Source organism: Poecile atricapillus, chromosome 36 (assembly GCF_030490865.1).
Source record: "Poecile atricapillus isolate bPoeAtr1 chromosome 36, bPoeAtr1.hap1, whole genome shotgun sequence".
Taxonomy (NCBI): Eukaryota; Metazoa; Chordata; class Aves; order Passeriformes; family Paridae; genus Poecile; species Poecile atricapillus.
In genome coordinates this window covers 1,634,085-1,661,459 of record NC_081284.1, presented here as the reverse complement: position 1 = coordinate 1,661,459, position 27,375 = coordinate 1,634,085, and the positions used below count along the sequence as shown (strand labels likewise).

The 27,375-nt window shown below is 52.1% G+C and overlaps 1 pseudogene; it reads left to right on the top strand.

The window, feature by feature from the left end:
• The first annotated feature begins 2,476 nt into the window (after window positions 1-2,476).
• On the top strand, window positions 2,477-20,468 carry LOC131591012 (zinc finger protein 260-like; annotated as a pseudogene).
• Window positions 20,469-27,375: the final 6,907 nt, after the last annotated feature.

The following is a 27,375-nucleotide window of genomic DNA, read 5'->3' as shown; positions in this document are numbered from 1 at the left end:
GCAAATATTAAAATGAATGTTATAAGAATGAGAAATTTTGTTGTATTAATAGAGTTTTCTTTATTTCTGATTTTGATGAAATTTAGAAATAGTAGTGTAATGCATATATGTTAGGCTATGGCATAGTATTAAAATAAAAACTGCTTTTGTTTGTACAACCCAAAGACTGAGAAGAAAAAAAAAAAATAGCCAGAGAACTCCTGCATTTGTAAACTCTCTTACCCAGATGAAGACAGCAGTGACCAGAACTCTGGGGGGAGTAATTTATTGCATTTCTGGTATCAGGGAATGTAAATCTCAATGGCACCAAGAAGATTGATCTATTGGGAAGGGGGCAAGAGAAAACTAAAGAGAAGAACACCAAAGATCCTAAGAAGAATGTCTGAATGTGTGTGAGAATTTATGGATATGTAGTGGGGTTCTGTTTTTAAGGGACAATCCTTTGTCAGTGAGGTGAATGCAGAGACACCCGGCCAGATCTGGATACTTTACTTTATTTTTTCTCCTAATTGTCTTTTTATTAAACTTTTAAATTCTATATATAAATAGAATTTATATATAAAGTAATATAAATAATTATTTTTATAAGTATTTATATTTATAGAAAATTATTTATATAATATATATGATGTAAATAATATATTTATATAAATTATATTATATATCATAGAATATATTATTATATTTGTAATAAATAATATTAATATGTTATTAATAATATAATATATTAACAATATATTATAATGTGCTATATTAATAAGAATATATTAATATTAATGATAATATTAAGATATTATATTTATAATATATATTATATATATTAAAAATAAAATTTATATATAAATTTTTAAATTCTATAAAAATTAAGTGAACCCCGTTTTTCACACAGAGAAGCCAAGGCCTTCATTAGAAACAAACCTCGGGCCAGCGAATGCAAAGGAGCAGAGCGGCGGGGCTCAGCGCCTTTCCCGGCTGCAGGCAGAGCCCCCCGAGCCATTTCCCCAGCGGGGGCTCCGCTCCCCGGGCAGCGCCCAGCGCTCCCCGCTGCCCCCCGAGCTGCGCCAGCCCCGCTGTCCCCAGAGCCCCGGGAGCGCAATTCGGGCTCGGGGGGGAGCGGGACGGCACCCGGCATCGGAACCGGCAGCCCCCGAGCCCCCTGCCCATCCCGGGGGGCTCACGGGGGGCTCCCCCCCAGCCGACAGCCGGTGGGGCAGAGCGGGGGGGAAAGCGGGGGGAAAGGGGGGCCGGGAAGGCAGCGGAGGAGGAGCGGGAGGAAGAAGAGGGACAGAGGAAGAGGAGGAGCGGGAGGAGGAGCAGGAGGAGGAGGAGGAGGAGGAGCAGGAAGAGGAGGAGGAGCAGGAGGAGGAACAGGAGGAGGAGCAGGAGGAGGAGCAGGAGGAGGAGCAGGAGGAGGAGCAGGAGGAGGAGCAGGAGGAGGAGCAGGAGGAGCAGGAGGAGCGGGAGGAGGAGGAGCGGGAGGAGGAGCGGGAGGAGGAGGAGGAGGAGGAGCGGAAGGAGGAGCGGGAGGAGGAGCGGGAGGAGGAGCGGGAGGAGGAGCGGGAGGAGGAGCGGGAGGAGGAGCGGGAGGAGGAGCAGGAGGAGGAGCAGGAGGAGCCCGCGGAGCTTGTGGCGGCCGCTGGAGCTCCGCGTGGCCCCGCATCCGCAGGGGAAGCTCGCCCCAAATCTCTCGCCGCATCTCCGAGGGTTTGGGATTTTTTTGGGGTGGGGCGCGGGGTTGGGAGCTGTCGGATTTCGGAATGGAGTCCCAAATAGATTTGGGTGTCGGTGGGAGAGGTGTTATTATATTATATTATATATCATTATTGTATGATGAGGGGATGTTTTTGGATGTTGGAGGAGTCCGGAGCCGAGGCGCAAATGGCCCTTGGGGGAGTTTTGGGGGGGTTTTGGGGTGTCCAGGTGGCGATGGCCCGGTCCCGGCGGGAATGGCCCGGTCCCGGTGGGAATGGCCCGGTCCCGGGGGGAATGGCCCGGTCCCGGCGGGAATGGCCCGGTCCCGGCGGGAATGGCCGGGTCCCGGGGGAATGGCCCGGTCCCGGTGGGAATGGCCGGGTCCCGGGGGAATGACCCGGTCCCGGCGGGAATGGCCCGGTCCCGGGGGGAATGGCCCGGTCCCGGGGGGAATGGCCCGGTCCCGGCGGGAATGGCCCGGTCCCGGCGGGAATGGCCCGGTCCCGGCGGGAATGGCCCGGTCCCGGCGGGGAATGAAGCGCGGGAGCCCCGGCGTGGGGAGAGGGGCGAGAGCAGAGCTGGGGGAGCTGCGGCAGCCTGGAGGGGCGGTGGGGCCTGGAGATGAGTGGGGTCCGGGTCGGGCGAAGCTCGGAGCGCTGTCGGGGAGGGGAGGGGAAGGCGTGAGTGTGTGGAGTGGGGGATGCTGAAGAAGGGAGCCCGGGAGCCCCGGGAGCCGAGGCAGAATCGGGGGAGGATGAACCCTGGCAGCCCCGACACCCCCTGAGCATGGCTGAGCAGGAGCCGGGGGAGGGGGCGTCCCCAGGAGCCACGGGACCCCCAAAGGAAGGGCTCTGGAACAGGGGAAGTGCCGGGAGAGTTTCTTTGGTCTTCTGCTTTATGTTTGGGGATTTTTGTGGGCACCAGAGTCGCGGTGACCTCTAGAGATGGATTTGGGCAGTGGGACCTTCAAAAGCCAAGGCACTCACACCTTGTTTTTCTCCCAAACCAGGATTTCCCATTCCCAAACCTTGGCCAGATGGAGGAGGAGGAGGCTGTGAGGAAGAGGAAGATGTCCCAGGACAGCCAGGCAGGTGAGGAGGAAGTCAGTGCCCCTTTCCCTCTCTCTCCTGCTCCATCTCCCAGCCCAGCCTGGCCCCCGGCTGCAGGACAACCCCGCTGCCGACGCCGTCCTGCCGGGGACGCACTGGGGGGATCTCCTTCCCCTTCCCTCTGGCACAGAGGCAAATCCCATCCTCTCCTTGTCCTTCCTCCCCCAGACAAGGAGCTGAGGATGGAGACCAGGGAGGACAAATCCCCGGGTCAGAACCTGGTGGAAGAGGCCGTTTTGAGCGGCTCCACGGGACAGGAATCCAACGGGGAGGAAAAGCCACGGAGAACCCACAGGAGGAGGAGCTCCAAACCCAGCCCAGGGTGCTCTGAGGAGGAAAGACCCACCCTGAGCCGGGAAAGCGGCCGGAGATCCAGCCGGGGCTCTGAGCTGGTGGTCCATGAGAAGCTCCAGGATGGGGAGAAGCCCCACCAGTGCTTGGAGTGTGGGAGGAGTTTCTTCAAAAGGTGCCGCCTGCTCCGCCACCAGATGATCCACACGGGGGAACGGCCCTATGAGTGTGGGAAATGTGGGAAGGGCTTCAGAAACACCTCAGATCTGCTCATCCACCAGACCGTCCACACCGGGGAGCGTCCCTATGAATGTGGGGAGTGTGGGAAGGGCTTCAGCACCAACTCCCACCTGACTGTCCACCAGAGGATCCACACCAGGGAGCGTCCCTATGAATGTGGGGAATGTGGGAAGAGCTTCAGCACCAGCTCCCAGCTGAGCATCCACCAGAGGATCCACACCGGGGAACGGCCCTACGAATGTGGGGAATGTGGGAAGAGCTTCAGCGCCCAGTCCAATTTCATCCGCCACCAGAAGACCCACACGGGGGAACAGCCCTACGAGTGTGAGGAATGTGGGATGAGATTCACCGCCAGCTCCAGTTTGATCCGCCACTGGATGATCCACAGTGGGATACGACCCTATGTGTGTAGGGAATGTGGGAAGCGCTTCCGTGTCCGCTCTTGTCTGATCATCCACCAGACAATTCACACCGGGGAATGTCCCTACACGTGCTCAGAGTGTGGGAAGAGCTTCACCCAGCCCTCCTACCTGACCATCCACCAGAGGATCCACACCGGGGAGAGGCCCTACACGTGCTCAGAATGTGGGAAGAGCTTTGTGCGGAGCTCCCACCTGAACATCCACCGTAAGATCCATACCAGGGAGACGCCCTACAAGTGCTCACAATGTGAGAAGAGCTTCATCTATCGCTCCAGGCTTATCGCCCACCAGCGCACCCACAGCATGGAGGGACCCTAACAGTGTCCCCAGTGTGGGCAGAGCTTCTCCCAGAGCTCTACCGTGAGCCAACAGCAAGGGAGGCCCCGGTAAGGGAAGCCCTGCGTGTGCCCCGCGTGCAGGAAGAGCTTTGTGCGCTGCCCCAGCTCCATCCTCCTCTGGATGATCCCCAGTGAGCCTGGCTGGGCAGGGACTCGGTGATCCGTGCTCCTGGTGATCCGTGCTGGGAAGACACCTGGCTGGTGGTGTCCACATCTTCCTGGCTCCCTGTGCTCACCTGGATGCAACAGGAGCTGAAGGGAGCACAGCCGTGGACAGTGACACGGGGAGCCACGGACATGGGAGGGGACATGAATGGGGACATGGAGGGGACATGGACATGGGTGGGGACATGGAGAGCCATGAATGGGAACATGGACATGGGTGGGGACATGGAGAGCCATGAATGGGGACATGGTGGGGACATGGGATGAACTTCCAGGGGACGTGGGGGATGATGGGTTTGTGTGCACATCGACCCAGTGCTGCTAATAAACACTTTATAACCCTAAAACATTTAGAGAGTTTGTCTGTCCCCGCTGGATATTGGTACTGGATCATGTCCATATTTTGGTAAATCAGCTGTGCTGCTCTGCGGGCCTCTGAAGCTGCCACTGCAGCAGGGACAGATGTCCCCAAGGAGCTTGTGCTGGTGACATCAGGGGTCTTGAGCAGGCTGGAGGCAGCCCTGGATGTCCCCATGGAGCCCCTGGGACTGCTGGTGAGCTCAGTGTTCCTCTGAGCATACTGGGATGTCACAATGGCACCTGTGTGACCATCTGTGACACCTCTTCTTCAGCCTGGCAGGCTCTGGGATGTGACAATGGCACCTGTGTGACCATCTGTGACACCTCTTCTTCAGCCTGGAGGGCTCTGGGATGTGACAATGGCACCTGTGTGACCATCTGTGACACCTCCTCTTCAGCCTGGAGGGCTCTGGGATGTGACAATGGCACCTGTGTGACCATCTGTGACACCTCCTCTTCAGCCTGGAGGGCTCTGGGATGTCACCATGAAGCCCCTGTGAGGTTCTGTGACATCACGGCTGCTCAGCAGCCTGGAGACAGCCCTGGTGTCTCAAGTGGCATCCTGTGAGCTCGGTGTGCTTTGGCAGCTGGGAGAGCGCTGGTGTGGACCTGATTTTTCTGAATCTGAGAGAGCTCCAGTGGCTGATCTTTTCCCAAGGGAAAGTCTCTTGAGAACATCCCTCTTTCACAGACTACTTTTGTAAACAATTTCATTTTCTCTCAAGGACTATTTTTTAGAGAAATTTCATTTTCTCTCAACAGTTCTGTACAGCTGTGGTTAGTGTGTTTTTCTCTTGCCCCACCAATGGGACAGAGAGGTGGTGTTCCTTTCACCAATCACGTTAAACCTGTATCGTGAGACCCTAAAAAAAGCTGAAAAGTTTGGAAAATGAAGGTTTTTCCTGAGCATCTCATTCTGGCTGCTGTGATTGAATCCACACTTGTATTTGGTGTCCAACACCGACACCCTGGAGCGTCCCCATGGAGCCTCTGGGGTTTGCCATGACCTCGGTGCTCTTGAGGAGCACAGAGAGCGCTGGGAGATCTTTCTGGAAGGCCGGGGAGTGCCAGAGCCAAAGGGACCCCTCTGTTGTCCCCATGGGTGCCCGTGAGCTCACAAGTCTTTGGAGGATGAGGAGCCCTGGGATTTTAAATGTTTTAAATGCATATTGTGATGTTGGCTTTTCACCAGTATTGAGATGAATCGTATATGTGTAATTTTAGAGTGGCTTTTGCTGTGTGATTGAATTTGTTTTCTTTTTCTCCTGCCATTAGCAAGAGTTTAGGAGGTGGATATGGTGTGGTCTAACTGCCTGAGCAGGCAGGAAAACCCCCAGTGAAGGGATGATGGGGACTGGCTGCTACCGACACTCAGCACCTTGTAACTATTTTTTTGTAACAGTTTTATAATTTTTTTATAACAACAGTTTTTATTTCTTCTTACTGCTTATATACATATACAATAAAACACGAATGATATATATTATATAGATATTATATATTATATATTATATATTACATATTATATATCATATATTATAATTAATATACATACAATTAATATATTATAATAAATGTATATTATATTATATTATATTATATTATATTATATTATATTATATTATATTATATTATATTATATTATATTATATTATATTATATTATATTATATTATATTATATTATATTATATATATTATTTATATAATATTATTTATATAATATTTATTATATTCCACAGCACCTGTGGGAAAACGAGACAAAGCCCAAATCAAAGGATGATAGGAAATGAATTAAAACCACAGAGCCAAGAAACTCCCGTGCTCCGTAAAGGCGGACCCAAGGAGTGGCCATGCAAATGAGTTCCTGGGAAAGTTTGAATATGCATGAATCCGTGTGGCAGGAGTGGTATATATACGGTATACGATGGTGTTCCCAGGACACCACGGGTGCTCTTGGCAGAGAGCCAAGCACCCCTGCTGTCACTAAAGGATACAAAATGATTCACAGGAACACTCTCAGCATCAGAACAAAAAATCCGTGCCTTTATTCTCTGATTCCAGTATTTATAGATTCTCGAAAATGAGCAGGGATTGGATAATTAAGTCACCACCTTCCCAATCACACTGATCATGTGAAACGTCCATCAAAAGGCGTTTCCTTAGAAGGAATGTGATAAACAACTTATGTTTGTAGAACTTTCATGGGAAAGTAACAAAAACTGAAAACATTATCAGAAGGTTTAATTTTCAGGGTGACACCCGGCCATTTTAAGCCTTTGCTTTATTGTCTTTGTCTCCTATTGTCTTTTTGTTTTTATTAAACCTTCTAAAATTTACCAGAATGGTGAACTTTGTTTTTCAGAGAGGGGAGGGGAGGGGAGGGGAGAGGGAGGGGAGAGGGAGGGGAGGGGAGGGGAGGGGAGGGGAGGGGAGGGGAGGGGAGGGGAGGGGAGGGGAGGGGAGGGGAGGGGAGGGGAGGGGAGGGGAGGGGAGGAGAGGGGAGGAGAGGGGAGGAGAGGGGAGGAGAGGGGAGGAGAGGAGAGGGAGAGGGAGAGGAGAGGGAGAGGGAGAGGAGAGGGAGAGGGAGAGGAGAGGGAGAGGGAGAGGAGAGGGAGAGGGAGAGGAGAGGGAGAGGGAGAGGAGAGGGAGAGGGAGAGGAGAGGGAGAGGGAGAGGAGAGGGAGAGGGAGAGGAGAGGAGAGGGAGAGGAGAGGAGAGGGAGGGGAGAGGAGAGGAGAGGGAGAGGAGAGGAGAGGGAGAGGAGAGGAGAGGGAGAGGAGAGGAGAGGGAGAGGAGAGGAGAGGGAGAGGAGACGGAGAGGAGAGGAGACGGAGAGGAGAGGAGACGGAGAGGAGAGGAGACGGAGAGGAGAGGAGACGGAGAGGAGAGGAGACGGAGAGGAGAGGAGGGGAGACGGAGAGGAGGGGAGACGGAGAGGAGAGAAGGGGAGAGGAGAGGACCGTGGCCAGGCTCTGTGGGAATCCTTGCAGGGAAGGGAACTCGTTGGTTCTTTGCAGCCGATAAACCACATGTCAGCCATGGGAGATGGGGAAGATGTCCTGGTGCTGAGCAAGAAACTGCTGAAATCTCTCTCCTCAGATGAGCTTGGTTCATGAGAGCCTGGAACAGTGATATTCATGCACACCTCCATCCCAAAGTTATCCACCCCCAAGGTACAACCACTCCTCACTGGGCGTGAGCTCTGTGTTCTTTTAGACCTTTTTTATCTTTAAAAGTGAAGGGAGAGAATTTTGCACCCATCAATAACAAAGATATGTCTGACTCAAGTTAGCCAACCAAACACAAAGAAATAGGGTAAAACTAAAGTCAAGAACGAGAGAAAAGTTAGGGAAGGCTCCATGGTAACTGCAGGGATCAGTCAAGGGGCTGAACCTGTCTTGTCCCTGTAAGGATTCCTGTTGGGTAAGAATCGTGCTTTTTGCACACTGATTGTTTTATGGGGGATTAGAGCCTATCTCTGCATTCTTCTGAGTGCAATTTTACAGTCAGTTAAGCCAGTTTAGAAAACAAAAGACAAGATGGAGAATTTAGGGTGCTGTCTCTTCTTCCTTCTTCATCTTCTTCCTTTTTCATCTTCTTCCTTCTTCATCTTCTTCTCCTAGAGGTTTTTGGGTAGTAGGAAGTGATTGGATAAAAAGTGCCACAGTGCAGCACACAGGTGTTGGGTCATTGGGTCCTTAAGAAAAATAATTTACTTGGCATTTGTTAATTGGGTAAATAGACATATTAAAGACCTTGACAAAGATCTTTGTTGGCCATTTTGCACCTATCTTAGTGCATGTAGCTCCTTGTACCTTGCATATATATATATACATATATATACATATATATATATATATATATATATACATATATATATTTGTAATGTAATGTAGATAAGAGAAGAATAAACCACCAAGTCCAAACAAGAGAGAACTTCCTCTCTCTCACCAGTCTCAGTCCAAGGGGGAAAAAGAACCCAGCCACCAGTGTCCCACCAGGACACCTCCCCTCTTCCCGTGACAGTCACAACGGCCCCTTGGTTCTAAGCTGTTTCTTTGTGTCACGGTGTGTTGGGGAGGATGAAACAGGGAAACCTCATGAATGTGATTGTTTGGCAGAAGATTCTGAAAACATGAAGGATAGAATTGAAGTAGCAATGAAAGCCTGCTTTGAGTCATAATTTACAGAGTACTGGTTACTATATGACCAAAGAACAACAGCCTAGCCAGCTAAAGGAGAATCCCTGCTGATAAAACAATGTCCTTCTGCTCATAGAAAGTCCAAAGCTCAAGAAGCAGAATCGCGGTGTCACGATGGGACCTCGGTTCCGTGAACTCCAGCAATGGTCTCCTTGGCTCTGCAGTGTCACCACGGTTCCCAAGAGACTGTTATAAATCTCTATTGTGATATTGGCTTTCGCAAGTATTAGGATGAATATTAGATGTTAAATACTTTTTGGCTATGTATGTACTTTTTTTCTTGCTAACAAGTTTTAAGCTTAAAGGAATCTCCTAAGTACAAAGCAAGGAAACCCCAGAGGGCAAAGACAGTGGGGCCCAAGCTGTTATCAGTGGAAGAACAATAGAGCCCAAGCTGTTATCAGCAGCCAGGACCAGGCCGGTGGCAGCAGTGGAAGGATGTGCTGTGAAGCCCAGCTGTCACCAGACTGTTATCAGCACTGACCATTTGCAGAAGAAAGGAAACCAAACTCAAAATAATGCTCATCAGCAAAAATAATGCTGAACAGCAAAAAAAAAACCCATACATAGCCTGTTCTAAATAGGCGGAACCAGGGAGGGGACATGCTAAATACTTCTTGAAAAAGTTTGAATATGCATTAAACCCTCATAGCAGGAGGGTTTAAAAAGAGTGTTCCGGAGATACCAGGTGTGTTCCTGGCAACCCGCCAGGGCACCCAGCCGTTTTAACCCTTTGCTTTATTTCCTTTGTCCCCTAATTGTCTTTTTGTTTATATTAAGCTTTTTATAATTTATTAAGTGAATCTCGTTTTTCACAAGGCTGCTCCTCAGCAGGTGAGCAGGAGCTCAACAGCCAGCTCACCTGTGCAGTGGTGTCCTCTCCTCCAGGGACACACAGCAGCACCTTCAGCTTGGAGCCCCCAGCTTCTTCCCTGTGCCAGGAGCCTCCGCTGCTGCCGTGCCCTGCCCGGGGCTGCCGCTGCACCCCAAGGCCAGGGCTGCCTCCTGACAAGGAGACACCAGGAAATCTCCTGATTCCCCTGCCCTCTCCTGCATCTCAGCAGGAAATCTTGGACCAGAAGCAGTTCGGCAACACCTCAATTTCCCATTTCTTGTCTCAGGCACAGCTCTGGCCTCAGGCAGGGAAATTGCACAACAGCTCGCAGGAGCCTCATTGTGCCAGTGAAAAAAATCGAATCCCATCTTTTCCTGGAAATATTCTTTATGACAGAATAGTGGCTGGCAGCTGGTGAGGAGCAGGACAGCTCCTGGCTGGTCTCTGCACAGCTCTCCACGTCGTCCTGCTGGCACTGTCGGTCTTGGGCCGGCTGCAGCGGGCACACCTGAGAGAGGCACAAAGCCCAGCTCAGGTGAGCCCACGCTTCAGGAGCGCTGTGTCCTTGTAGAAGGGCAAGGAAGAGGCTCCCAGACTGCCCCTGACTGAGCACAGGGCACTGACCCCTTCTCCTCCTGCCTCAACAGGAGGGCTGCTGCTTACCCAGGGCACTGAAGAACTTTTCTACTTGAGCTCCTTGGACGCCCGGCGCACAGAGAGGAAACTCTCCCTCTCCTGATGCCTGCAGCGTCCCTTCCGGCTCCTCTGCCGATGTTCCACCTGCACACGGGGTGGGAGAGAGGGTCACACGCAGCAAAAGGACCTCTGGATGCCAAGGCAGGGGGATCCAGAGACCCTGAGTTGCACCAGAGAACATTTGGGGTATAAAGCACTCGCTGTGGGCTCTGGAGGAGAGTCGAGTGCGTGTCTGGGGACACTGGGGCAGCGAGGGGGGCACCAGAGTGAAGGTGCCTTGGTGAGGGCCATGGGGTGCCTTGAGAGAGAGAAAACACAAGTGTGTGCCCACAGTGGGGAGAGGGAAGGTGTCGCCCTGGAAATTGAAGCCTTCTGATAACGTTTTCACAGTTTTTGTTACTTTTCCATGAAAGATCTACAAACAGAAGTTGTTTATCACATTCCTTCTAAGGAAACGCCTTCTGATAGACGTTTCACATGACCAGTGTGATTGGGAAGGTGGTGACTTAATTACCCACTCCCTGGTCATTGCTGAGAATCTATAAATACTGGAGTCAGAGAAGAAAAGCGCACGGGAGGTGGGCGGGGCCAGGACTGTGGGTTATTGTCACGTGAGAGAGGACGGTGGGCGGGGCCAGGACTGTGGGTTATTGTCACGTGAGGGGGGACGGTGGGCGGGGCCGGCAGCGGGAACGGGACCGGGAATGGAGGAATGGGAAAAGGACCGGGAATGGGAAAATGGGAAAAGGACCGGGAATGGGAAAATGGGAAAAGGACCGGGAATGGAATAGGGAATAGGGGAATGGGAATGGGAATGGGAATGGGACCGGGAATGGGAATGGAGGAATGGGAATAGGGCCGGGAATGGGATCAGGAATAGGGGAATGGGAACGGGACCGGGAATGGGAGAATGGGAATAGGACTGGGAATAGAACAGGGAATAGGGGAATGGGAATGGGAAAAGGACCGGGAATGGGATAGGGAATAGGGGAATGGGAAAGGGAGCGGGAATGGGAGAATGGGAAAAGGACTGGGACTGGGAATGGAGGTATGGGAATAGGACCAGGAATGGGGTAGGGAATAGGGGATTGGGAACGGGACCGGGAATGGGAGAACGGGAAAAGGACCGGGGATGGGATAGGGAATAGGGAAATGGGAAAGGGACCGGGAATGGGAATGGGAGAATGGGAAAAGGACTGGGAATGGGATAGGGAATAGGGGAACGGGACCGGGAATGGGAATGGGAGAATGGGAAAAGGACTGGAAATGGGATAGGGAATAGGGGAATGGGAATGGGACCAGGAATGGGAGAATGGGAAAAGGACCGGGAATGGGATAGGTAATAGGGGAATGGGAACGGGACCGGGACCAGGAATGGAGGAATGGGAATAGGGCTGGGAATGGGGTAGGGAATAGGGGAATGGGAACAGGACTGGGAATGGGAGAATGGGAAAAAGACTGGGAATGAGATAGTGAATGGCGGAATGGGAACAGGCATGTGGGATATGGAATGGGAACGGGACTGGGATTGGAAATGGGGAAATGGGGAAAGGGCCAGAAATGGGATAACAAAATGGGGAATGGGAACAGGACCGGGACTGGGAATAGGAGAATGGGAAAAGGACAGGGAATGGAATAGGGAATAGGGGAATGGGAACAGGACTGGGAATGGGAATAAGATGCGGGAGTGTGGGATAGGGAATGGGAACGGGACTGGGATTGGGATCGAGAATGGGAATAGGGATCGGGAATGGGACTGGGATCGGAGGCTGCGATGGGAATGGGGCCAAGACACAGGAACAGGAGGTACCAGGGACGGGGGTGGGGGTCACACTGAGGGGAGGGGGTGTCCGGGATGGGGGGACAGGGACACCAGGAATCGGAACGGGATGGGACAGAGGGGACGTGGGGGTGGGGAGGAACTGGGGATTGGGCGGGGGGGACAAGGGATGACACAGGGGGACATGGGGACACTGTGGAGTGGGTAGGAGGACACCGGGACAGGGGATGACACAGGGGGACATGGGGACGCTGTGGAGCGGGAAGGGGGACACCAGGACAGGGGATGACACAGGGGGACATGGGGACACTGTGGAGCGGGTCGGGGGACACCAGGACAGGGGATGACACCGGACCCAGGGGGACACGGGGACACTGTGGTGCGGGTAGGGGGACACCGGGACAGGGGATGACACAGGGGGACATGGGGACACTGTGACAGGGGATGACACCAGACCAAGGGGTACACGGGGACACTGTGGTGCGGGTAGAGGGACACTGGGACAGGGGGACACGGGGACACTGTGGAGCGGGTAGAGGGACACTGGGACAGGGGATGACACAGGGGGACACGGGGACACTGTGGAGCGGGAAGGGGGACACCGGGACAGGGGATGACACTGGACCCAGGGGTACACGGGGATACTGTGGAGCGGGTAGAGGGACACTGGGACAGTGGGACATGGGGACACTGTGGAGCGGGTAGGGTGACACCGGGACAGGGGATGACACTGGACTGAGGAGGAGACACAGGCTCTGCTGGGTCCCCCCAGAGACCAGCCAGCCTCGGGTACAGCGTGGCCGAAGCGGCCCCTGGCCCGGCAAGTCCAGAACAATCTCAGGGACACGGGTGTCCCATGGGAGATGAGGGGGAATCTCCTTGGGGACGCTCATGTCGCCCCTGTTGTCCCCAAATGCCCCAGGAACACCAGAGACTCTGAACTTCATCGTCCTTCTTGGGGCTCTCCCTGCTCCAAATCCCTCCCTGTGGCCATAATTAGCTCTAATTAATTAACGGCCCTACTCAATAGCAGGGTGAGGGCACAGGTGGCTCCAGGTGACAGCAGGTGACACTGTGGGGGGGACACAGGAAAAGGGGCCTTGTGGTGGGGTAGGGGTATGTCACACGTCAGTCTCTTCCAAGCCTGGTGAGCGTTCCCATGGAATTTTCCATCCCCCCCAAGGGGACACGGTCTGGCTGTCCCCTCTTTTGGGGCCACTGCAGTGTCCAGACCCCGGTGATGTGCCCCCAGGGGAACCCAAAACACCTCTCCCCCTCCAAGAGACATCTCCTGAGTCCCCCACTGCCCCCACATGTCCTCAAACTCCCAACGCTCTCCATGGTGTCACTGTGTCCCCTCCCCCATGTCCTGACACCCCCTCCCCAATGTCCCCATGTCCCTCTGCTTCCCTGATGTCCCTCTGACCCCACCTTGTGTCCGTGTGCCCCCTCCCCTGTGTCCTGACACCACCTTCCCAACGCCCCCGATGTCCCTGTGCCCCCTCTACCTGCTGTCCTTGGTGTCCCCATCTCCCCGTGCCCTCTTCCCCTGGTCACAGCCCCCCATGCCTGGTGTCCCTGCCACCCTGGTGTCACCTGGACCGTGACAAGGATGAGCGATCTGCAGCCCAACTGGGCCCGGTGTTTGTCACGGGGAGTCACGAACAAATATTTGAGGCGGTGGCGCAGCCCCAGCTCCTCCTGATCCTCTGTAGGACCTGCCTGGTTCTGATTGGGTTTGAGCCCCTGCGGTTTCTCCCTTGCTGTGTTCCTAAAAGTCCCCGACCTTGAATTCCATCCTGGTTCTGTCCCACAAAACCCATCACCCAGCCTCTCTTCAGTGCTCTTTGTCTCTAGATCTGAGTTTGTTCCTGCTGAATAAATGGTTTCCTGAGCAGAGCCCGGCCCGTTGGTGTCCTGTGCTGGTTCCTGCTCGCTGGAGCATCCCTGGACATGATCCTGTGGTCCCAGAATGCAGCACCAGCGCTCCAGGGGCTGCTGGGCCACCACCAGCACAGCCGGTGGGACGGCGATGGCACCACTGGCAGCCCTGGTTGGTCAGCACAGGGCAAGGGTGAGGGTGCAGAGCCGGGGGAGCAGGGCCAGCTGGAAGAGCTGCCCCCAGGAGAGCTCATGGTCACTGCTGGCCACCTTGGCCACCGTGGTGCAGGACAAAACGGCGGCGTCCGGCTGCAGGTGGCAGTGGAGGCGCCGGCGTGGCAGGTCCCGCCCTCGCATGGGGGTCAGCGCCAGCTCCAGCCATCCACAGCTGTCCTGGTGGGGCTGGAGATGAAGAGGAATCTGAGGGGGGGACATGGACAGGGGCGGGGACATGGAGAACCATGAATGGGGACAGGGACATGGGTGGGGACATGAACAGCCAGGAATGGGGACATGGTGGGGACATGGACATGGGTGGGGACATGGAGAGCCATCAATGGGGACATGGTGGGGACATGGGATGAACTTCCAGGGGATGTGGGGGATGATGGGTTTGTGTGATCTGAAGGCTCTTGGGAGGGACGGGGGGTGTTGTGCTGTGGAAACAGATTCCCCATCACTGCAGCAAGTGCCATGGATCCAAGAGGGGAATTGCCAAGGCTCCCAAGGTGCTGGTTCTGCCCCGCTTCCCAAGGGAGCTGTGCCGGGGCAGGTGACAAGGTATAAAAAAGCTGCAGACTGAAGCAGTGGGTGTGTTCTGGCTGTGCCAGGCACCCGGGCACCTGCACCTTTTGCTTTCTGATTCTCCCTTTCTAGTCCTTGATGAAACCTCTTAAAAACTGGAGAGGAACTCAAACTCTGCTCTGAGAGGAGCGCTGTGGCTGTTGGACATGGTGGATCAGTGTGGGTTCACAGCACACAGCACGAGTTGCTAAAAGGGGCCTTTATTCTCCAAACTTTTCAGCTTTTAGAGGGTCCTGCGCTACAGGGTTATCGTGGTTAGGTAAAGGAACAGCAGCTCTTGTGCCATTGGTGGGACAAGAGAAAAACGTGCTGTCTCCAGTTATTCAGCACTGTTTGGAGAAAGCAAGATGATTTCCAACTGCTGTCCTCCAGTGTGAGATCCCCCAAGAAGCTTTCCCTTGGGAACAGATCAGCCCCTGGCAGCCTGCAATCCCTCGGGCTCACCGAAAATGGGGTGCACAGAGCGCGCAGCGTTTCTCACGCTGTGTGTTTCAGCCAACAAGAAACGCCAGGTGGAGAAGCAGGAAGGAGGTGTCGGAGAGGAAAAGAAAGGGGCAAGAGCCGTGGCTGGGGCTGGGCAGGTGCCGCTGAGAGCCGTGGAGACAGTGAAGGATTGGGGGATCCCCTTCCCTCTGGCACAGGGGCAAATCCCCTTCTTCTCCTTCCTTCTCTTGGTTCCATCCTCTCTCTGTCCGTGCTTTAATAGAGCGCACCCTGTTAACTCTGTCCAGCACCAGGAGCAGCTTTGGCTTCTCGGCTCCACGGTGAACGATGGGGATGGAGTTCTTTGTGTCAGATCATTTCTCCTGCTGAATAATTCGCTGTCTGTGCCTGGATCACATTGGCCATTTGTCAGCGCTGCGGGACAGAGTCACTTCAAGCAGTGCCAGCGTGAGGCTGGGCTTGGATGCCTCCCCCAGGCTCGTGTCTGTGGGAAGGAGTTGGGAAAGCAGGGGCTCCTCTGTGGCCCTCATGGCTCAGGGGCTAGGAGACACAAACTTTGAACAGTTCAAGGTTTTAGATGTTATAGATACGTTTTATATTGTTGGCTTTTCACAAATATTAAAATGAATGTTATAAGAATGAGAAATTCTGTTGTATTAATATAGTTTTCTTTATTTCTGTTATTAATGAAATTTAGAAATAGTAGTATAATACATATATGTTAGGCTATGGCATAGTATGAAAATAAAAACTGCTTTTGTTTGTACAACCCAAAGACTGAGAAGAAAAAAAAAAATTGCTAGAGAACTCCTGCATTTGTAAACTCTCTTACCCAGATGAAGACAGCAGTGACCAGAACTCTGGGGGGAGGAACTTATTGCATTTCTGGTATCAGAGAATGTAAATCTCAATGGCACCAAGAAGATTGATCTATTGGGAAGGGGGCAAAAGAAAACTAAAGAGATGAACAACAAAGATCCTAAGAAGAATGTCTGAATATGTGTGAGAATTTATGGATATGTAGTAGGGTTCTGTTTTTAAGGGACAATCCTTTGTCAGTGAGGTGAATGCAGAGAAACCCGGCCGTATCTGTATACTTTACTTTATTTTTTCTCCTAATTGTTTTTTTATTAAACTTTGAAATGCTATATATAAATAGAATTTATATATAAATTAATATAAATAATTATTTTTATAAGTCTTTATATTTATATAAAATTATTTATATAATATATATGATGTAAACAATATATTTAAATATATTATATTACATTATATTATATTATATTATATTATATTATATTATATTATATTATATTATATTAGTAATAAATATTATATTATTAATAATACAATATATTAATAATAAATAATGATATTATAATGTACTATATTAATAATATATTAATATTAAGGATAATATTAAGATATTATATTTATAATATATATTATATATATTAAAAATAAAATTTATATATAAATTTTTAAATTCTATAAAAATTAAGTGAACCCCGTTTTTCACACAGAGAAGCCAAGGCCTTCATTAGAAACAAACCTCGGGACAGCGAATGCAAAGGAGCAGAGCGGCGGGGCTCAGCGCCTTTCCCGGCTGCAGGCAGAGCCCCCCGAGCCATTTCCCCAGCGGGGGCTCCGCTCCCCGGGCAGCGCCCAGCGCTCCCCGCTGCCCCCCGAGCTGCGCCAGCCCCGCTGTCCCCAGAGCCCCGGCAGCGCAATTCGGGCTCGGGGGGGAGCGGGACGGCACCCGGCATCGGAACCGGCAGCCCCCGAGCCCCCTGCCCATCCCGGGGGGCTCACGGGGGGCTCCCCCCCAGCCGACAGCCGGTGGGGCAGAGCGGGGGGGAAAGCGGGGGGAAAGGGGGGCCGGGAAGGCAGCGGAGGAGGAGCGGGAGGAAGAAGAGGGACAGAGGAAGAGGAGGAGCGGGAGGAGGAGCGGGAGGAGGAGCGGGAGGAGGAGCGGGAGGAGGAGCGGGAGGAGGAGCGGGAGGAGGAGCGGGAGGAGGAGGAGGAGGAGGAGGAGGAGAAGCCCGCGGAGCTTGTGGCGGCCGCTGGAGCTCCGCGTGGCCCCGCATTCGCAGGGGAAGCTCGCCCCGAATCTCTCGCCGCATCTCCGAGGGTTTGGGATTTTTTTTTTTGGGGGGGGTGGAGGGGGGTTGGGAGCTGTCGGATTTCGGAATGGAGTCCCAAATAGATTTGGGTGTCGGTGGGAGAGGTGTTATTATATTATGTTATATATCATTATTGTATGATGAGGGGATGTTTTTGGATGTTGGAGGAGTCCGGAGCCGAGCCGCAAATGGCCCTTGGGGGGGTTTTGGGGTGTCCAGGTGGCGATGGCCCGGTCCCGGGAGGGAATGGCCCGGTCCCGGCGGGGAATGGCCCGGTCCCGGGGGGAATGGCCCGGTCCCGGGGGGAATGGCCAGGTCCCGGTGGGAATGGCCCGGTCCCGGAGGGAATGGCCCGGTCCCGGGGGGAATGGCCAGGTCCCGGTGGGAATGGCCCGGTCCCGGCGGGAATGGCCCGGTCCCGGCGGGAATGGCCCGGTCCCGGCGGGAATGGCCCGGTCCCGGGGGGAATGGCCCGGTCCCGGCGGGGAATGAAGCGCGGGAGCCCCGGCGTGGGGAGAGGGGCGAGAGCAGAGCTGGGGGAGCTGCGGCAGCCTGGAGGGGCGGTGGGGCCTGGAGATGAGTGGGGTCCGGGTCGGGCGAAGCTCGGAGCGCTGTCGGGGAGGGGAGGGGAAGGCGTGAGTGTGTGGAGTGGGGGATGCTGAAGAAGGGAGCCCGGGAGCCCCGGGAGCCGAGGCAGAATCGGGGGAGGATGAGCCCTGGCAGCCCCGACACCCCCTGAGCATGGCTGAGCAGGAGCCGGGGGAGGGGGCGTCCCCAGGAGCCACGGGCCCCCCAAAGGAAGGGCTCTGGAACGGGGGAAGTGCCGGGAGAGTTTCTTTGGCCTCCTGCTTTGGGGGTTTTTGTGGGCACCAGAGCCGCGGTGATCTCTGGAGATGGATTTGGGCAGTGGGACCTTCAAAGCCAAGGCACTCACACCTTGTTTTTCCCCCAGACCAGGATTTCTCATTCCCAAACCTTGGCCGGATGGAGGAGGAGGAGGCTGTGAGGAAGAGGAAGATGTCCCAGGACAGCCAGGCAGGTGAGGAGGAAGTCAGTGCCCCTTTCCCCCTCTCTCCTGCTCCATCTCCCAGCCCAGCCTGCCCCCGGCTGCAGGACAACCCCGCTGCCGACACCGTCCTGCCGGGGACGCACTGGGGGGATCTCCTTCCCCTTCCCTCTGGCACGGAGGCAAATCCCATCCTCTCCTTGTCCTTCCTCCCCCAGACAAGGAGCTGAGGATGGAAAGCAGGGAGGACAAATCCCCGGGTCAGAACCTCGTGGAAGAGGCCATTTTGAGCGGCTCCACAGGACTGGAATCCAAAGGGGAGGAAAAGCCGCGGAGAACCCGCAGGAGGAGGAGCTGCAAACCCAGCCCAGGGTGCTCTGAGGAGGAAAGACCCACCCTGAGCCGGGAAAGCGGCCGGAGATCCAGCCGGGGCTCTGAGCTGGTGGTCCATGAGAAGCTCCAGGATGGGGAGAAGCCCCACCAGTGCTTGGAGTGTGGGAGGAGTTTCTTCACAAGGTCCAGCCTGCTCCGCCACCAGATGATCCACACGGGGGAACGGCCCTATAAGTGTGGGAAATGTGGGAAGGGCTTCAGAGACACCTCAGATCTGCTCATCCACCAGACCGTCCACACCGGGGAGCGTCCCTATGAATGTGGGGAGTGTGGGAAGGGCTTCAGCACCAGCTCCCACCTGACTGTCCACCAGAGGATCCACACCGGGGAGCGTCCCTATGAATGTGGGGAATGTGGGAAGGGCTTTAGCACCAGATCCCGCCTGACTGTCCACCAGAGGATCCACACCGGGGAGCGTCCCTATGAATGTGGGGAATGTGGGAAGAGCTACAGCGCCAAGTCCAATTTGATCTACCACCAGAAGACCCACACGGGGGAACAGCCCTACGAGTGTGAGGAATGTGGGAAGAGATTCACCGCCAGCTCCAGTTTGATCCACCACCGGATGATCCACAGTGGGATACGACCCTATGTGTGTAGGGAATGTGGGAAGGGCTTCCGTGTCCGCTCTTGTCTGATCATCCACCAGTCAATTCACACCGGGGAATGTCCCTACACGTGCTCAGAGTGTGGGACGAGCTTCACCAAGCCCTCCTACCTGACCATCCACCAGAGGATCCACACCGGGGAGAGGCCCTACACGTGCTCAGAGTGTGGGAAGAGTTTTGCCCTGCGCTCCAACCTGACCATCCACCAGAGGATCCACACCGGGGAGAGGCCCTACCAGTGTGAGGAATGTGGGAAGGGCTTCGTGCAGAGCTCCCACCTGGTCAGGCACCAGATGACCCACACTGGGGTGCGACCCTATGTGTGTAGGGAATGTGGGAAGGGCTTCCGTGGCAGCACTGACCTGATCATGCACCAGACAATTCACACCGGGGAATGTCCCTACACGTGCTCAGAGTGTGGGAAGAGCTTCACCCAGCCCTCCTACCTGACCATCCACCAGAGGATCCACACTGGGGAGAGGCCCTACAAGTGCTCAGAATGTGGGAAGAGCTTTGTGCGGAGCTCCCACCTGAACATCCACCGTAAGATCCATACCAGGGAGACACCCTACAAGTGCTCACAATGCGAGAAGAGCTTCATCTATCGCGCCAGGCTTATTGCCCACCAGCGCACCCACAGCATGGAGGGACTCTAACAGTGTCCCCAGTGTGGGCAGAGCTTCTCCCAGAGCTCTACCGTGAGCCAACAGCAAGGGAGGCCCCGGTAAGGGAAGCCCTGCGCGTGCCCCGCGTGCAGGAAGAGCTTTGTGCGCTGCCCCAGCTCCATCCTCCTCTGGATGATCCCCAGTGAGCCTGGCTGGGCAGGGACTCGGTGATCCGTGCTCCTGGTGATCCGTGCTGGGAAGACACCTGGCTGGTGGTGTCCACATCTTCCTGGCTCCCTGTGCTCACCTGGGCTCAGCAGGAGCTGAAGGGAGCACGGCCGTGGACAGTGACACGGGGAGCCACGGACATGGGAGGGGACATGAATGGGGACATGGAGGGGACATGGACATGGGTGGGGACATGGAGAGCCATGAATGGGGACATGGTGGGGACATGGGATGAACTTCCAGGGGACGTGGGAGATGATGGGTTTGTGTGCATATCGGCGCAGTGCTGCTAATAAACACTTTATAACCCTAAAACATTTAGAGAGTTTGTCTGTCCCCGCTGGATATTGGTACTGGATCATGTCCATATTTTGGTAAATCAGCTGTGCTGCTCTGCGGGCCTCTGAAGCTGCCACTGCAGCAGGGACAGAAGTCTCCAAGGAGCTTTTGCTGGTGACATCAGGGGTCTTGAGCAGGCTGGAGGCAGCCCTTGATGTCTCCATGGAGCCCCTGGGACTGCTGGTGAGTTCAGTGTTCCTCTGAACATACTGGGATGTCACAATGACACCTGTGTGACCATCTGTGACACCTCTTCTTCAACCTGGAGGGCTCTGGGATGTGACAATGGCACCTGTGTGACCATCTGTGACACCTCTTCTTCAGCCTGGAGGGCTCTGGGATGTGACACCTCTTCTTCAGCCTGGCAGGCTCTGGGATGTGACAATGGCACCTGTGTGACCATCTGTGACACCTCCTCTTCAGCCTGGAGGGCTCTGGGATGTCACCATGGAGCCCCTGTGAGGTCCTGTGACATCACGGATGGTGTGGACCTGATTTTTCTGAGAGAGCTCCAGCCTGTCAGTGGCTGATCTTCTCCCAAGGAGAAGTCTCTTGAGAACATCCCTCTTTCACAGACTATTTTTGTAAACAATTTCATTTTCTCTCAAGGACTATTTTTTAGAGAAATTTCATTTTCTCTCAACAGTTCTGTACAGCTGTGGTTAGTGTGTTTTTCTCTTGCCCTACCAATGGGACAGAGGGGTGGTGTTCCCTTTACCAATCATATTAAACCTGTATCGTGAGACCCTAAAAAAAGCTGAAAAGTTTGGAAAATGAAGGTTTTTCCTGAGCATCTCGTTCTGGCTGCTGTGATTGAATCCACACTTCTATTTGGTGTCCAACAGCGACACCCTGGAGCATCCCCATGGAGCCTCTGGGGTTGGCCATGACCTCGGTGCTCTTGAGGAGCACAGAGAGCGCTGGGAGATCTTTCTGGAAGGCCCGGGAGTGCCAGAGCCAAAGAGACCCCTCTGTTGTCCCCATGGGTGCCCGTGAGCTCACAAGTCTTTGGAGGATGAGGAGCCCTGGGATTTTAAATGTTTTAAATGCATATTGTGATGTTGGCTTTTCACCAGTATTGAGATGAATGGCATGTGTGTCATTTTAGAGTGGCTTTTGCTGTGTGATTGAATTTTTTTTCTTTTTCTCCTGCCATTAGCAAGAGTTTAGGAGGTGGATATGGTGTGTTCTAACTGCCTGAGTAGGCAGGAAAACCCCCAGTGAAGGGATGATGGGGACTGGCGGCTACCGACACTCAGCACCTTGTAACTATTTTTTTGTAACAGTTTTATAATTTTTTTATAATAACAGTTTTTATTTCTTCTTACTGCTTATATACATATACAATAAAACACAAATGATATATTAGATATTATATAGATATTATATATTATGTATTACATATTATATATTATATAGTATATATATTATAATTAATATACATTATAATTAATATATTATAATTAATGTATATTATATTATATTAATGTATGTTCTATTCTATTCTATTCTATTCTATTCTATTCTATGTATTATTTATATAATATTATTTATATAATATTTATTATATTCCACAGCACCTGTGGGAAAACGAGACAAAGGCCAAATCAAAGGATGATAGGAAATGAATTAAAACCGCAGAGCCAAGAAACTCCCGTGCTCCGTAAAGGCGGACCCAAGGAGTGGCCATGCAAATGAGTTCCTGGGAAAGTTTGAATATGCATGAATCCGTGTGGCAGGAGTGGTATATATACGGTATACGATGGTGTTCCCAGGACACCACGGGTGCTCTTGGCAGAGAGCCAAGCACCCCTGCTGTCACTAAAGGATACAAAATGATTCACAGGAACACTCTCAGCGTCAGAACAAAAAATCCGTGCCTTTATTCTCTGATTCCAGTATTTATAGATTCTCAGCAATGACCAGGGAGTGGGTAATTAAGTCACCACCTTCCCAATCACACTGATCATGTGAAACGTCCATCAAAAGGCGTTTCCTTAGAAGGAATGTGATAAACAACTTATGTTTGTAGAACTTTCATGGGAAAGTAACAAAAACTGAAAACATTATCAGAAGGTTTAATTTTCAGGGTGACACCGGGACATTTTAACCCTTTGCTTTATTGTCTTTGTCTCCTATTGTCTTTTTGTTTTTATTAAACCTTCTAAAATTTACCAGAATGGTGAACTTTGTGGGGAGGGGAGGGGAGGGGAGGGGAGGGGAGAGGGAGAGGGAGAGGGAGAGGGAGAGGGAGAGGGAGAGGGAGAGGGAGAGGGAGAAGGAGAGGGAGAGGGAGAGGGTGGCCAGGCTCTGTAGGAATCCTTGCAGGGAAGGGAACTCGTTGGTTCTTTGCAGCCGATAAACCACATGTCAGCCATGGGAGATGGGGAAGATGTCCTGGTGCTGAGCAAGAAACTCTGCTGAAATCTCTCTCCTCAGATGAGCTTGGTTCATGAGAGCCTGGAACAGTGATATTCATGCACACCTCCATCCCAAAGTTATCCACCCCCAAGGTACAACCACTCCTCACTGGGCGTGAGCTCTGTGTTCTTTTAGACCTTTTTTATCTTTAAAAGTGAAGGGAGAGAATTTTACACCCATCAATAACAAAGATATGTCTGACTCAAGTTAGCCAACCAAACACAAAGAAATAGGGTAAAACTAAAGTCAAGAACGAGAGAAAAGTTAGGGAAGGCTCCATGGTAACTGCAGGGATCAGTCAAGGGGCTGAACCTGTCTTGTCCCTGTAAGGATTCCTGTTGGGTAAGAATCGTGCTTTTTGCACACTGATTGTTTTATGGGGGATTAGAGCCTATCTCTGCATTCTTCTGAGTGCAATTTTACAGTCAGTTAAGCCAGTTTAGAAAACAAAAGACAAGATGGAGAATTTAGGGTGTTGTCTCTTCTTCCTTCTTCATCTTCTTCCTTCTTCATCTTCTTCTCCTAGAGGTTTTTGGGTAGTAGGAAGTGATTGGATAAAAAGTGCCACAGTGCAGCACACAGGTGTTGGGTCATTGGGTCCTTAAGAAAAATAATTTACTTGGCATTTGTTAATTGGGTAAATAGACATATTAAAGACCTTGACAAAGATCTTTGTTGGCCATTTTGCACCTATCTTAGTGCACGTAGCTCCTTGTACCTTGCATATATATATACATGTATATACATATATATATATATATATATACATGTATATATTTGTAATGTAATGTAGATAAGAGAAGAATAAACCACCAAGTCCAAACAAGAGAGAACTGCCTCTCTCTCACCAATCTCAGTCCGAGGGGGAAAAAGAACCCAGCCACCAGTGTCCCACCAGGACACCTCCCCTCTTCCCATGACAGTCACAACGGCCCCTTGGTTCTAAGCTGTTTCTTTGTGTCACGGTGTGTTGGGGAGGATGAAACAGGGAAAACTTATGAATGTGATTGTTTGGCAGAAGATTCTGAAAACATGAAGGATAGAATTGAAGTAGCAATGAAAGCCTGCTTTGAGTCATAAGATACAGAGTACTGGTTACTATATGACCAAAGAACAATAGCCTAGCCAGCTAAAGGAGAATCCCTGCTGATAAAAAAATGTCCTTCTGCTCATAGAAAGTCCAAAGCTCAAGAAGCAGAATCGCGGTGTCACGATGGGACCTCGGTTCCGTGAACTCCAGCAATGGTCTCCTTGGCTCTGCAGTGTCACCACGGTTCCCAAGAGGCTGTTATAAATCTCTATTGTGATATTGGCTTTCGCAAGTATTAGGATGAATATTATATGTTAAATACTTTTTGGCTATGTATGTACTTTTTTTCTTGCTAACAAGTTTTAAGCTTAAAGGAATCTCCTAAGTACAAAGCAAGGAAACCCCAGAGGGCAAAGACAGTGGGGCCCAAGCTGTTATCAGTGGAAGAACAATAGAGCCCAAGCTGTTATCAGCAGCCAGGACCAGGCCGGTGGCAGCAGTGGAAGGATGTGCTGTGAAGCCCAGCTGTCACCAGACTGTTATCAGCACTGACCATTTGCAGAAGAAACGAAACCAAACTCAAAATAATGCTCATCAGCAAGAATAATGATGACCAGCAAAAATAAAACCCATACAGAGCCTGTTCTAAATAGGCGGAACTAGGGAGAGGACATGCTAAATACTTCTTGGAAAAGTTTGAATATGCATTAAACCCTCATAGCATGAGGGTTTAAAAAGAGTGTTCCAGAGATACCAGGTGTGTTCCTGGCAACCCGCCAGGGCACCCAGCCGTTTTAACCCTTTGCTTTATTTCCTTTGTCCCCTCATTATCTTTTTGTTTATATTAAGCTTTTTTATAATTTATTAAGTGAATCTCGTTTTTCACAAGGCTGCTCCTCAGCAGGTGAGCAGGAGCTCAACAGCCAGCTCACCTGTGCAGTGGTGTCCTCTCCTCCAGGGACACACAGCAGCACCTTCAGCTTGGAGCCCCCAGCTTCTTCCCTGTGCCAGGAGCCTCCGCTGCTGCCGTGCTCTGCCCGGGCCTGCCACTGCACCCCAAGGCCAGGGCTGCCTCCTGACAAGGAGACACCAGGAAATCTCCTGATTCCCCTGCCCTCTCCTGCATCTCAGCAGGAAATCTTGGACCAGAAGCAGTTCGGCAACACCTCAATTTCCCATTTCTTGTCTCAGGCACAGCTCTGGCCTCAGGCAGGGAAATTGCACAACAGCTCGCTCGCAGGAGCCTCGTTGTGCCAGTGAAAAAAATCGAATCCCATCTTTTCCTGGAAATATTCTTTATGACAGAATAGTGGCTGGCAGCTGGTGAGGAGCAGGACAGCTCCTGGCTGGTCTCTGCACAGCTCTCCACGTCGTCCTGCTGGCGCTGTCGGTCTTGGGCCAGCTGCAGCGGGCACACCTGAGAGAGGCACAAAGCCCAGCTCAGGTGAGCCCACGCTTCAGGAGCGCTGTGTCCTTGTAGAAGGGCAAGGAAGAGGCTCCCAGACTGCCCCTGACTGAGCACAGGGCACTGACCCCTTCTCCTCCTGCCTCAACAGGAGGGCTGCTGCTTACCCAGGGCACTGAAGGACTTTTCTACTTGAGCTCCTTGGACGCCCGGCGCACAGAGAGGAAACTCTCCCTCTCCTGATGCCTGCAGCGTCCCTTCCGGCTCCTCTGCCGATGTTCCACCTGCACACGGGGTGGGAGAGAGGGTCACACACAGCAAAAGGACCTCTGGATGCCAAGGCAGGGGGATCCAGAGATCCTGAGTTGCACCAGAGAACATTTGGGGTATAAAGCACTCGCTGTGGGCTCTGGAGGAGAGTCGAGTGCGTGTCTGGGGACACTGGGGCAGCGAGGGGGGCACCAGAGTGAAGGTGCCTTGGTGAGGGCCATGGGGTGCCTTGAGAGAGAGGAAACACAAGTGTGTGCCCACAGTGGGGAGAGGGAAGGTGTCGCCCTGGAAATTGAAGCCTTCTGATAATGTTTTCACAGTTCTTGTTACTTTTCCATGAAAGATCTACAAACAGAAGTTGTTTATCACATTCCTTCTAAGGAAACGCCTTCTGATAGACGTTTCACATGACCAGTGTGATTGGGAAGGTGGTGACTTAATTACCCACTCCCTGGTCATTGCTGAGAATCTATAAATACTGGAGTCAGAGAATAAAAGCGCTGTTTTTTCTGTTCTGACGCTGAGAGGTGTTTGTGTGAATCATTTCGTGTCCTCTAGGGACAGGAAGGAAACAAGCAGAGCTCCCCAAAGTGCTGCCTGGGGAAATGATGCTTTGCAGAGGCAGCGAAATCCCACTTTACCTGCCCAAGATTCCTGCTGGGCTCAGCATTGAGTTCCCTCCTCCCTGTCTTCTCTTCTGATGGTGCAATCAGACCCAGCACACACTCCAGGCCTTTCTTGGCGTGCCGTGACAGCCGCCCTTCCTCTCCAGCAGCCTGATGGGCATCCAGAGAGGAGATGATTCCATTCTTTTAAAGCATCACAAAAGCTGTCACTCACAACTCCCCATCTCTGGAAGCATCCTCCAAGCACCAGTGCAGCTGCTGTTCAGCCCTCGGTACAAAACTCTGCTCACTTTACCCACCACTGTTGTAACTTGTAACTTGTTGTAGCTTGAGATGCATCTTTTCCCCTCTTCTGGTTGTGATTTCCCCCTCCACGCTTCTTTTTCTCCTGTTGTTTACCTGGAGTCAGGTTACCATGGTTAATGAAGTTTTTTCTCCTCAGCTCCAGGGATGGAGTGGAGAGAGGACCCTGCTGGTATTTCCAGCAGTTTCTTGAAATTTCGGTAGCCAGGGAAAGCGCAGGGAGAGAGAGAGACCCTTCTCTCCAGAGCATGAAAACTTGTAACTCTGTTTTTCCAGTCCCAGGGTTCCTCTGAGCTACAGAAGCTGAGAGATTCCTGCCTTCCCTTTCTTTCCCTCCTGCATTGCCAGGAAACCATGGATTCCCCCTCTCTCCCCCTCTGCAGGATACTCCTACACCTCTGTGGGCATTTGAAGAAGTTGCTGCCTGTTATTTCTTATCTTAGCATGTGTAACCTTGACTTGTAGAAAGTTTGTGAAATGTACTAGCTGAGAAAAATAATTGTTCCCTCCCTCCAAAAAACCCTGTTAAAATAAACCCCCTGACCCCAAATCCTTGGTCTCTCGTCCTTTGGATTCCCCTTCACAGAAATAAACTGTGGAAAGTGACCCAGGGAGAGATTCCACCCCTGATTTCTTTGCTGGCTTGATAGACCCGAATTCCTGAAGAAAATCAGTGAACCCCACAAACATCTGCTGGCTTGAATATGAGGAGAAACCTCATCACTGAGCTAAGCCAGGCCACTCTGGGGGTTTGGG